Below are 14,223 nucleotides of genomic sequence, written 5' to 3' on the forward strand. Positions count from 1 at the left end.
GATGTGGTCCATATACACTATCGAGTATTATGCCTCCATCAGAAAGGACGAATACCCAACTTTTGTAGCAACATGGACGGGACTGGAGGAGATTATGCTGAGTGAAATCAGTCAAGCAGAGAGAGTCAATTATCATATGGTTTCACTAATTTGTGGAGCATAACAAATAGCATGGAGGACATGGGGAGTTAGAGAGGAGAAGGGAGTTGGGGGAAATTGGAAGGGGAGGTGAACCATGAGAGGCTATGGACTCTGAAAAACAATCTGAGGATTTTGAAGGGGCGGGGGTGGGAGGTCGGGCTACCAGGTGGTGGGTATTATAGAGGGCACGGATTGCATGGAGCACTGGGGGTGGTGCAAAAATAATGAATACTGTTATGCTGAAAATAAATAAAAAATAAATTAAAAAAAAAAAGAAATGGGCAGAAGACATGAACAGTCCTTTTTGCAAAGAAGACATCCAGATGGCCAACAGACACATGAAAAAGTGTTCCATATCACTTGGCATCAGGGAAATACAAATCAAAACCACAATGAGATTTCACTTCACACCAGTCAGAATGGCTAAAACTAACAAGTTAGGAAATGACAGATGCTGGCTAGGATGCAGAGAACGAGGAACCCTCCTACACTGTTGGTGGGAATGCAAGTTGGTGCAACCTCTCTGGAAAACAGCATGGAGGTTCCTCAAAAAGTTGAAAATAGAACTACCCTATGTCTCAGCAATGACACTACTGGGTATTTACCCTAAAGATATAAAATTAGTGATCCGAAGGGGCACGTGCACCTGAACGTTTATAGCAGCAATGTCTACAATAGCCAAACTATGGAAAGAACCTAGATGTCCATCAACAAATGAATGGATAAAGAAGATGTGATATATATACACAACGGAATACTATGCAGCCATAAAAAGAAATGAAATCTTGCCATTTGCGACGACGTGGATGGAGCTAGAGCGTATCATGCTTAGCGAAATAAGTCAAGCGGAGAAATACAACTATCGTATGATCTCCCTGATATGAGGGAGGAAGTGGTGATGCAACATGGGGGGTTAAGGGGGTAGGAGAAGAACAAATGAAACAAGATGGGATTGGGAGGAGACAAACCATAAGTGACTCTTAATCTCACAAAACAGACTGAGGGTTGCTGCGTAGAGGGGGGTTGGGAGAAGGGGGTGGGGTTATGGACATTGGGGAGTGTATGTGCTATGGTGAGTGCTGTGAAGTGTGTAAACCTGGTGATTCACAGACCTGCACCCCTGGGGATAAAATATATTATATGTTTATAAAAAATAAAAAAGGTAATAAAAAATTTAAAAAAATTAAAAATTAAGAAAAGCTATCCAAAAAGGAATTAAGGAAACAATCCCATTTACAAATAACACAAACAGGAATAAATTTTAATCAAAGAAGTGAAAATCTGTACACTGAAAACTATTATAAAACATTGATAATTAAAAAGAAATAAATGGAAAATATCCTGAGTTCATAGATAAGGAGAATTAATATTATAAAAATATCTGTACTACTAAAATGATATGTAGAGTCAATGTAATCCTTTCAAAATACTGATGGTGGTTTTTTTTAAAGAATTAGAAAAACAATTGTAAAATTTGTGTGGAACCACAAGTGACTCCAAATAGTCAAAGTATCTTGAGCAAGAAGAACAAAACAGGAGGCAACACCCTTCTTGATTTCAAATTATGTTACAGGGGTATAGTAATCAAAACAATAAGGTACTGGCATAAAAACAAATACATATACCAACAGAACAGGATAGAGAACCCACAAATAAAGCCACATGTATAGGGTCAATTAATTTTGACCCTATATCCTGCTACAATTGTATTATTTACCAGGAACAGCAAGCACCATGTAAGGACAGGGAGTCATTTTCTTTTTCTTCCATGATATTGTATAAGTCTTTGTTTTATTGGCCAGAACCAGGTCATACACTTCCTGAAACAATCATTTTGAACAGGATAATGAAACATTAATGGTCAGTTTAAGACATTCATGGCCTACTCTTAAAGGTCATGGGGCAGTAAACCCTTCCAAATTTTATGGATGAGAATGGGGTGGTGTGAATCTGCAAATGAGAAATCAAGTTTTTGGAAAAGGTGCAGAAATAAAAGCTATGAAGGGCACCAAGTCACTTCCATCATACTCTCTCTGAACTCATCACATACATGTCTCCCCAACTCTATAAGCTGTAGCTCCTCAGTTTCTTTGTAATACTAATGCTCATTCTCCAATTCTAAGTATAATTGGCCTTCCCTATCTTTTAGTTGTCATAGTCTCAGATCCTTCCCTGTTCACCCTGCATTCATCATGTAGATTTCCCTCTTACACTACTACTATGAATTTTTAAAAAAATATTTTATATATTTATTTGCTAGACCAGAGATCACAATTAGGCAGAGAGGCAGGCAAATGTCGGAGGTGTGGGGGGATGGGGGCTCCCCACTGAGCAGGGATGCAGATGTGGGGCTCAGATCCCAGGACTCTGGGACCATGACCTGAGCAAAAGGCAAAGCCTTTAACCCACCGAACTACCCAGGTGCCCCACTACCATGAATTTTTAACAGAGCCTTGTACTGTTTCCTAAAATCCACATATGTGCACATAGCTTGCACAATTATAGATTAGCTCCACATCAAGCTTAAATAAAAAGGTGTATGCTAATTTCTTTGTTTCTTGTGTGTTTCTGCTACTAGAAAATGCGCTCCATGAGAGTTGGAACTTTGTCAATTTTTTCACTGGTAGAGCTCTACAACCTGGTATAGTGTCAAGCAGGTAGGAGAGAACCAGCTGGCACTTTTGAATTAATTAATAGAATATTGGTGTCTGTAATTGACTGTCATGGAGAAAAGTGTGGAACTCATGTACATCTATATTCTGGGCAAAGAAGAGTGACCAGAAGATATAGTTCATGAATACTAAAAACTTAAAAGTCAAGCAAGAAGGCAAGATTCACAAATAAAAAACATCTGGGAAATAATGCAAGGTGTTACATAATTAGGTAGATTTATATACATGAATGTATTGACACTGGAATGAACCTTACTGAATATTATCTAGTACAACCTCCACATAAAATAATTGAGAAAATGCACAAAGGTAGTAAATGACTGAGCTTTATAATTAGTATTGCCTGTTGCATAAAAATCTTATTAATATAGTATAGACTCATTGCAAGAACAGGCTGTGTACATACTAATCTATTTCAACCATAGATATAGATACATATTGATAGAGACACATAGAGTCACTTCAATTCATATCTAGCTATATCAATTATATATACTTAAAGAAAATCATATAAAGCTATTTTCATTACACAATTTGTAGAAAGGTTAGTTCTTTTAGTAAAACGTTCCATATATGTAAGTCCTTTGGTGTGTACATGCATGCTTCTGTGTTTCTGGGTGGATTAAAATCAGTTTGATATTTTTATTTTAGTACAATCTCTGTTACTCTATTTTAGCCACAGACTATTTTCCTGCCCTATCAATTAAAATTCTGATACAAAGCGATTCATCTAATTCAATCTAATTCACCTAAAAGTATCTCTGAAGATATTAAACTAAGAAATCTGACATTCAAGATCCATTTATTTTAATATGACACTGACTCTAAGAATCACTACCTTAAATTTATTACCTTTTATTCTCCTGAGAATGAGAGGGGCCTGAGGAGTTGCCACTAATCTCACAGCCCTGGTTCTAAAATACTCCATGTCAGGCATTCCAAGTTTATTTCCTACTTCCCCCCTAAATTATTCTTTCATCAAACCCAGGTCACTTTGGTCATTTTTCTACAGACTCACTATGGTCATTTCCATTCCAGCTTCTCTTCTCTACGTATCACTGTCTCCATGATTTTTTTTTTCTTTCTGTTTTTCATTTCTTACTGGGTATTGGTCTTGCTAGCAATTTTCAGTATTCTTTTCTCTAGGTGCAACCTATGCAATTGTATCCAGTTTTCAAATGTGGAACAAATGTCTCCATTGAAACTGAAACACTATAGCAGCAGTGATCAATTGTATATTTCAGTCATTCAAACTTACAGAAAATAATGTAATAGCAAAAGATCTTGCCTTCTTAAAGAATGGCTAACCAATGCTTTTATTGTAGCCCAAGCTTGTGTTTTTACTTAACACAAACTTGCAATACCTTTAACATCAAGTTCTCTAGATAACTGATCACTCCTCTAAAGCAGGGTTACATTTCAGATAGCTGTTTCAACAGATGGTTAAGATAAACCAAGAATGTCAATAAAACTTTCATGTGCTCTATTTCCTTTTTCAAATACTTTGCTCGCTAAACTTATCTGCCTAAGACTGGTAGCCTCCAGAGCAAGGGCTTGTCTTCTTTATGTCTTTTGTGTGACTACAACAAATGATTAAGTCAGTTTCACACATTATAGCAACATAGTATTTTTAAACAGTGTGGGTTAAGTTTTTTCAATGTATATTCTTGACTTTATCAAGGATATACTTTATTATTTTATAATTATTTTATTTTATTTTATTATCTTTGAAATTTGGCTGTCTTGTAACAACCTATGTGGTAAAGTCAGGTAAACTTTTTTTCACAAGGACCTGATATGATGACTTATGAATGTTCAACAACAACATGGGGAAAAAAAAGCAATGGCCTTTTTATAATTCTAATAGAAGAATTCACTGTAGAGAAAAATATATTAATAGTTAATTAAGAACATTTTAAAATATATTGATTCTCCATGTAATTGCAGTGAGACATGATCCTACAAAACATTTTGTTATCCTCTCATTTTCCTTTTTTTTTTTTTAAGATTTTATTTATTGATTTGAGAGAAAGAGAGCATGAGCAGAGAGAGAGGCAGATGCAGACTCCCTGCTGAGCACAGAGCCCTATGTGGGGCTTGATACCAGGACCCCAGATCATGACCTGAGCCCCTGAGTCAAAGTAAAATGCTTAACCAACTGAGTCATCCAGGTGCCCCTCATTTTCTTGCTTTAAAAAAATCCATGTTTTCTTCAACATATAAATAAGTTTATAATTTACATGGAATACATGTAGAGACTTTCAGCATTTTACTATACATTAATTTAGAAAGTGGTGATTTAGGAATTTGACCAGCACTATTTAGGGAATTGGTCCTGTTGGAATTTTATATTAATAGATATTCTTAACTTTCTATATGCTTCATCTACCACAAGTGTTATTAATTGATTGGCTAAGGGAAAAGAGAAACTTTATGAGCAAAATCATGTGGCTATCAGGTACTCAAGGAAAAACTGCTTACAATATATAGTAATGGTAATAAACATCTTCGAAAGATAAAGGGAGAGAATAAATAGTAGCCCATACAAATCCCATGCTCCTCCTACAATCCCTCAGCTACAGTGGATATAAATTGATAAATAGATGTATATCTCAACACAAAAAGTAGATGAAGATCATTTTAATACTATCACCATTGCATTATTTTTTCTTTTCCTTTTATGATTTATTCTTACAAACACTTTCTATTTACCTATCCATTTATCTTCTGACTATGTTTCTATGAGACCAAACATTAAAATGTAGAGAGCAATCTTCACTTGAAAGAAACAGGCAGAACAAGGATGGTGTATGTCATATATTTTGTCATCATATATATTTATGTCATCATAAAATACTTAGTTTTGCTAACACAGATTGACTCAGTGAGCTAACATGAAACATTTTTGAGACCTGCTTCTCAAGATTTTGTGATACATCACTCAAGAGTTTTAACATCCAAGACATGTAATTACAGAATAATAATTTAGAAAAAACTAATTTCATAAATGTGGCATTGCAGTTAGATATTTCCCATCTCACAGTTTTATCTACATTTAGACACTCGTATTTTCTTATCCATTAGTGGGACAAAATAAAAGATAAAGTTTACTGAAATTCATTAATTGCATTCTCATTTTTTGAGTAATCATTCTATTCCTCAATATATTTATAATATATTCTATTTTATATTGTTTCTCCCACTGTTTTGGTTCATTATAATTAGCTTGTTTCTAAAATACTTTGTTTTAAAAACGAAGCAGTATTGGTATACTTAAAAACAGTAAGCTGCTGAGGTTGTTGTGTGTTTATTTCTGATTCTCAGAAGGCCTTTGAAAGGTCTCCATTCAGGAGGGCTACAGCTGCAGATTGTACTGTACAACTGTGGAACAAAGAGCACTAGTAAACCACATTGCAAACAAACCAATCAACAGTCATCTTCTACTGTGCTGTTGTGATTTGACTACATTCTGTAATATGTGTCATTCACTCCTTTGTAGCTTCTCTTTTTTTATGTTATGTTTTAGTGAAGCATTTTTACTCACATTGGCAGACAAATTTTATGCACAAAGAAAAAAATGAAAATCTGATAGTAGATACTATAATGCGAGTTTCCAAGGCTTAAGTTGTCTTCAAGGAAACACTTGGAGAAATGGACAATACATATTAGCACACACTTAGGAGTGATGGAATCGTTGGTATCATTAGGGGCAATATAAATCATGTTGTAGCTAGAGAGACATTGCCCTCATTTGTAAGAATGATTGCTTGAATAAACTATAGGCAGGAATATTTTGTGACTTTAAAGAATTTGAAGAAAACAGAAGAATGACTTCCATGATAAAAATCTGGGATGAAAATACTGATTAAAATGGACTCTGTTAGCAGTCTAATTTCCAGGAATGGACGCTGATACAACAGATTTTTTGTTTTTGTTTTTGTTTTTGTTTTTGATACACACAACAAACAGACTAATAACTATAGGCTTCACAAAGGTTAGTTTTACATTCATTATTGAAAGAGTCAGTGAAAGCTAAAGATATATGTAGATACCCTATAGGTCTGTTCTATTAAATACATATGTATGTATGTATGTATGTATGTACATATGTATGTATTTGGGGTCGTTCTAAGTCAAAACTTCAATAGTTTAAATCAATTATAGATGCAATAATTCTAAAGAATATAAATGATAATTCAGTGCTTTTCTGATGAAATTCTAATTCTATAAATTAGTATGAAATTATACTCTACCAATCACAAGCTGAGATTTTTTTTTAAAGTTTTTATTTATTTGACAGACAGAGATCACAAGTAGGCAAAGAGGGAGGAAGAGAGAGAGGGGGAAGCAGCCTCCCTGCTGAGCAGAGAGCCCAATGCGGGGCTCAATCCCAGTACCCTGAGATCATGACCTGACCCGAAAGCAGAGGCTTAACCCAATGAGCCACCCAGGTGCCCCACAAGCTGAGATTTTTAAAAAATAAAATGACTTTGCCTTGTCACCTCGGTAGGATTGTTGACCCAAACACTGTTTGATTTCTACTTCTTATTTTTTTAAATTGATAAGCAAGTTTGAGATGAGGCAACGACTGGCTGAAAGCTAATTTATTGTTTTGTGAGATTCTATTTTGATGCAAGGGCAAAATTTTTTTCATAAGGGAGAGAGAAACAGAGAGATTAATATATTACAGGTGAAATTACACCAGAACCAGATTGGTCGAAAATATATTTTTAAAATAATGGTTAAAACTGTCCTCTTGATTGACTGTTAAAAGACGGGAGGAAAATTAGTGAATATTTTTCATTACATCTACTTGATTCTCATTTAGAAAAACCTCTTTATGGAAATTACTATCATATCTTGTTTGCAGCTACAGTTTCTAGGTATGTTAGGCTCTTCCAAATTTCTACTCTGAAGTGTGGCATTTCAGAATTTACCAAATCCAATTAATCACTAAAATCCTATAAAATCTGCCTTCAGAATAGATATTGAATGCTGTGGAGCTCACTACCCTCATGCCCAACGACAAGAAAAAGTATGTGCTTATTCTTGGCATGACTATAAACATAGTCTCCTTACTGGCCACAAATCCTCTTTTCCTTCCTTACTATCTGTTCATCACTTAACAGGCTGTTCATGTTCAAAGGGTCTAAGTTTCAGTGATAATTCTCAAAATGTAAGTTTTAGCGTTATACCATTGCTTGTATGGATGGTAAATTCCAAGGTTCTCTCTATTATCCCAGCAATTTTTTTCCATATTTTCCCCCTCAATGTATTATATTCATACTGCTGGCTTTCAGAGACTTGAATGCAATCTTTACATATCAAAATTTTTGCACACATTATTCCCCATACTGGAATAATTACTTCTCTCCCAATCACCCACCCCTTCCTTAGTTAACTCAGTCTCATACTTGATGTCTAAGTTGAAATGGAATTTCTCAATGACCAGTTTGACACTCATCACAATATCAAAGAATGAATTACAGTTGACCCTTGAATAAGGCAGGGGTTAAGGATGCTGACCCACTGCACAATTGAAAAGTTACACATAACTTTGCTCCCTCAAAACTTAACTACTAATAGACCTACTGGTGACTGGATGCCTTATCAATAACATAAACCATTGATTAACACATATTTTGTATGTTATCTGTATTATATACTCTATTCTTGCAACAAAAGCTGGAGAAAAGAAAATGTTATTAAGAATATCATAAAGAAGGGAAAGTACATTTACATTACCAGAAAAAATTTACATATAAGTGGACCATCACAGTTCAAACCCATGTTATTCAAACATCAACTCTACTTGTATTATTATTTTTAATTAAAATGTATTTTCTTGGGGTGCCTGGGTGGTTCAGTCCATTAAGCAACTGACTCTTGGTTTCTGATCAAGGTGTTGGAATAGGGCCCTGTATTGAGCTCTGCACTCAGTGGGTAGTCTGCAGAAGATTTTCTCTCTATCTCTCTTCCTCTGCCCCACCTTCTGCATGCTCACTCTATCTCTCTCTCTCAAATAAATAAATTTTTGTGAAAAATAAAATAAATTTTCCTTTTGGACTATATTCTCTCTTTCACTTCCTCCCACCCTTGTGTATTTATATGTGTGTGTGTGTGTGTGTGTGTGTGTGTGTGTGTATAAATATACTATATATATATATATATATATAACTATATTGGTATACATACATATTTATATTATATAAGAAATATATATTTGTGGTGGGAATACAAGCTGGTGCAACCAGTCTGGAAAACAGCATGGAGGTTCCTCAAAAAGTTGAAAATAGAGCTACGCTATGACCCAGCAATTGCACTACTGGGTATTTATCCTAAAGATATAAACATAGTGATCTGAAGGGGCACGTGCACCCAAATGTTTATAGAAGCAATGTCCACAATAGCCAAACTATGGAAAGAACCTAGCTGTCCATCAACAGATGAATGGATAAAGAAGATGTGGGATACACACACACACACACACACACAATGGAATACTATACAGCCATCAAAAGAAATGAAATCTTGCCATTTGCAACGATGTGGATGGAACTAGAGCGTATTATACTTAGCTAAATAAGTCAATCAGAGAAAGACAATTATCATAGGATCTCCCTGATATGAGGAAGTTAAGATGCAACATGGGGGGTTTGGAGGGTAGGAAAAGAATAAATGAAACAAGATGGGATCGGGAGGGAGACAAACCATAAGAGACTCTTAATCTTACAAAACAAACTGAGGGGGGCGGGGGGAGGGAGAGGGTGGTGGGGTTATGGATATTGGTGGTGATATGTGCTATGATGAGTGCTATGAAGTGTGTAAACCTGGCAATTCACAGACCTGTACTGCTGGGGCTAATAACACATTATATGTTAATAAAAAATAATTTAAAAAAATAAATAAAATTAAAAAGAAGAAAAAAGAAATATATATTTATATAAATAGAGACACATGTCTGTAGAATGGATGTTAGAAATAAAGAGCATTCACTATAGACAGAAAGTACAAGAATATTAATTCTTTAAGTTTTATATTGGTGGAGAATTTTGATTCAAATACAAATTTTGAAGTTTAGAGAAAGTTCATTGTAGTAGAAGTTTCCAAGAGGTTAATTTCACAATATAGAGGCATAACAGGGAAAGCTGTGTTAATTTTCTGGGTTTTTTTTAATTGAAAAGTAACTATAATATTAATGATAATAATCACTACAATGTATTCAGTACTTAACTAAACCATACAATATACTTATTCCTGTATATACCATCTTTGATTTAGTTTGTTCAGAAATACCTAAAAAAGAAAGTTCATACACATCTAGAAAAAGATTGATTGCCTTATGATACAGGTAGCAATCCAAACCAGTTTTAAGCCTGTTTATTCAATAAGCAAAAACTTTGCTGAGTTTATTTTCACATACTGACCAGTCAATTACAGTGCCTCATTTATCAAAGTTAGCCAATCACAGATTTACTCCACGATATAAACCTCCAAGTGCCAACCAATTAGTAATTAGCAATGAATTAGTCTTACCTGAGTAATCATGTTTCTACAGATTATGTCATTCTACTGATGCCTTTGATAGTCCACCAATCCCCAAATCTTACTTGTCCTAAGAAAAGTTATATAAGATGATCCGTCTCTTCTAGTCAGATTCAGAGACACTATACTTAAATGGCATTACTCTCACTTAATGTAATAAGCAATAAATTAAGCTTTGTCTCCTTATTTCAGATACTGAGTAGTAGTCTCATTATTCTTTGACATTCCTAAGCCATCTATTTTTAAGCTTTTCCTTATTCATTTGAGAGAGAGAGTGTGTGAGAGAGAACATAAGCGCCAGCAGGGGAGAAGGAGAAGCAGACTCCCTGTTGAACAAGGGACCAGACATGGGGCTCCATCCCAGGATGCTGGGATCATGACCTGAGCCGAAGGCAGACATTTAACTAACTGAGCCACCCAGGCACCCCTATTATATTCATTTTACAGAAAAGAAAAATGAGGATCAGCAAAGATAAGCAACGTGATGTTTCAGAGATAATAAAATATCAATATTGGAACAAAATCATATTTAAATATGATTAATCACTATAATATATTGATATGGCATGTCCTTGATAAAAGCACTTTACCTAGGATTTTTAAAGAAGGATATTCAGTCACCATATCACTTAAAAGCATGAAAAGCAACAAAATAGAGGAAGAGGTAAGAATAAAGGGACATATTAAGAAAATAAAAAAATAAAAAAACACAAGATATCAAAATTAGAAATAAATATATCTACTATGAAAATTAACATAATTTGTTTCCTGTCTTGCTAATTTTGGCCAAAAATTCAGATACTAATTGGCCAAATCAGATACTAATTTTGGCCAGAATTAGCAAGACAGGAAACAATATGTGTTGGAGGGGATGTGGAGAAAGGGGAACCCTCTTACACTGTTGGTGGGAATGCAAGTTGGTGCAGCCACTTTAGAGAACAGTGTGGAGATTCCTCAAGAAATTAAAAATAGAACTTCCCTATGACCCTGCAATTGCACTACTGGCTATTTACCCCAAAGATACAGATGTAGTGAAAAGAAGGGCCATCTGTACCCCAATGTTTATAGCAGCAATGGCCACGGTCGCCAACCTGTGGAAAGAACCAAGATGCCCTTCAACGGATGAATGGATAAGGAAGATGTGGTCCATATACACTATGGAGTATTATGTCTCCATGAGAAAGGATGAATACCCAACTTTTGTAGCAACATGGACCGGACTGGAAGAGATTATGCTGAGTGAAATAAGCCAAGCAGAGAGAGTCAATTATCATATGGTTTCACTTATTTGTGGAGCATAACAAATAGCATGGAGAACATGGGGAGTTAGAGAGGAGAAGGGAGTTGGGGGAAATTGGAAGGGGAGGTGAACCATGAGAGACTATGGACTCTGAAAAACGATCTGAGGGGTTTTAAGTGGTGGGGGGTGGGAGGTTGGGAGAACCAGTTGGTGGGTATTAGAGAGGGCGCAGATTGCATGGAGCACTGGGTGTGGTACAAAAACAATGAATACTGTTATGCTGAAAATAAATAAACAATAAATTAAAAAAATAAAAATAAAACAACAAAAAAGAAAATTAACATAAACACTTAAACATAAACTAAAAGTGAAATGCTTTCAATTTTTCTTAAATAATATATGCAACGACAAAATCCTTATAAACTTGATAAGTTAAATAGGTGATGGGGATTAAGGAATACACTTGTGATGAGTACCAGGTATTGTATGGAAGAGTTGAATCACTATATTGTACACCTGAAATTAGTATTACACTATATGTTAACTAACTGGAATTTAAATAAAAAAAATACAATGGCAAAATAGGCATAGTTGATGGATAGAATGAAATAATAAAAATAATTCAAGTGAATATTAGAGATCATTAGACAGTTTGTGTTGATATAAGATAAACATCTCAATAAAGATATTCTAGTTATGAATATTCAAGCTCAAAACCTCACACTAAGGAAATATTTTTAAATCTTAGGAGAAAACTGAAGAAACATATTTTAGATGAATTTTTATACACTAATAGGTGTGAAAATGATACGTGGTTAATTAACTGATAATTTAGTATGATATGTTTTCCATAAACTATAAAAGAAAAAGGTATATAGAAGATTTTTTATAAAATATAATTGTTTTTTAATAAACTTTGATGGGATATATATGTTTTCTCTACTCCATACACAATTCTAATAAAAAATGAATGTATATTAAAAATGAATAAATCTGCAAGGATAGATGTGTGAAGCAAGCAGAGATGACTGCAGATGAGAAATGTCCACCACGTTTTCAAGGAGAAAAGTAGAAGTAGATAATAAATGATAAATGATAATAAATGATATGTATATCTCCCTGCCTGATAAGTGCCTAAATGTGTGGTTAGTGGGTAGAGAACAGTCCAAGAATCTTGTAGATTTCCTTCCACAGAATTCCCTAAAAATGTTCAGTGATTTAGGGCCAATGCACCACTCTGAAAATATATGTGAGAGGACAGTTGTTCAAGGTGGATTGAAAGTGTATGGGGAGAATTGATAAACCTGGTCACTACCTAATCAAGGGAATGTCTTCCTTTACTCCTATTGAAAAGAAACTTACTTCTTAGGAAAGGGGAATCAGCAAAACTGTCCTGGGCCTACTAAATCCTGATGAAGGTGGGAAAAGGTGCCATATTTCATGGAACCCCTTTTTCACACCTCAAACTCACTAACCACATTAAGCCAAACTTTGAGTCCTCTTCAGGAAATTGGCTACAGATACAGATGTTGGTGTGGATGAAGAGGAGAATGGCTGCTCCATATAAAGCAGCCTGGTCTCATTGTATACAGCAGACTTAAAGGCCTATCAGTTGACAAACTCTTTTCACACATCTGAGCTTTCTTTCAGGTTTTTTAAAACAATGTTAGTTTATAAGAATGAAAAAAATAATCACAAAGAATCATCAGATATTGAAGGAACACCTAAAAAATAAAAGACATTGAAACAGCAATAAAAAAAGATGCATAACACATTTGAATAATCTATGATAACTATATTCCTGCATGTATTCTGATAATAAGGATAATTGGATTATTAGAGATTTTACAGCCCTAATTTAAAACACACCTTTTATACCATACCACTAGAGAAAGATCATTCATGTATTTTATATTTTCACACTGTATGAAAATTCATTGCATAAATTACAGTCAGTAAGACCTATTCGACCAAGTCTCAAGAAAACATTTTCCCATTTTGACAAGCTCATGTTATTCATTATTAAATGGTGTATCAGGATGTCTCTGTCAGGATTGCTAACAATATGTATTATTCTCCTTTGCAATCAATAACTTGACTGGCAGACGACTCCCAGAGAGAGAGAGAGAAAGGATATTTAACTGCTTGTTTTGCCATGTTACGTCATTTAACTTCATCTTTCAAGCTTTTCAAATATGTCACAGTACAGAAGATGGCACAAAACAGTGCTTCATAATTAGCTTCCTATTTCCTTTTGGTATTTTTGCTTTTATGAGTAGTAGTATATCTTGTTACAATATGTCATCCTAATACCTTGTAACCTGTTTAATATTTTAAAATGTGTTTTCTTTTCTACTTTAAGAGAGAGAAGGCGTATAAGGTATATTTTCAATGTAATTAATGATCTCCAGTCCTCCGAAAATATCTGCATGCAATTGCCAAATATCAGGTCATAATATTTATTTCCAGCATTCATTCACATAGTGGTATTCTTAGGAAAAAACTGTTCACAGATTTTACATATCATTATAATGCAATGGGTAAATTATAGTACTCTTTGTTTTGTTTACTCCAGCTCTAATCTTGAACTCAAACCTGAAAAGTTCATATTTTGAAAACCAGATT

The sequence above is a fragment of the Mustela putorius genome, unplaced genomic scaffold (genome assembly GCF_011764305.1).
Source record: "Mustela putorius furo isolate JIRA1106 unplaced genomic scaffold, ASM1176430v1.1 tig00000759_pilon_pilon_pilon, whole genome shotgun sequence".
Lineage (NCBI taxonomy): Eukaryota > Metazoa > Chordata > Mammalia > Carnivora > Mustelidae > Mustela > Mustela putorius.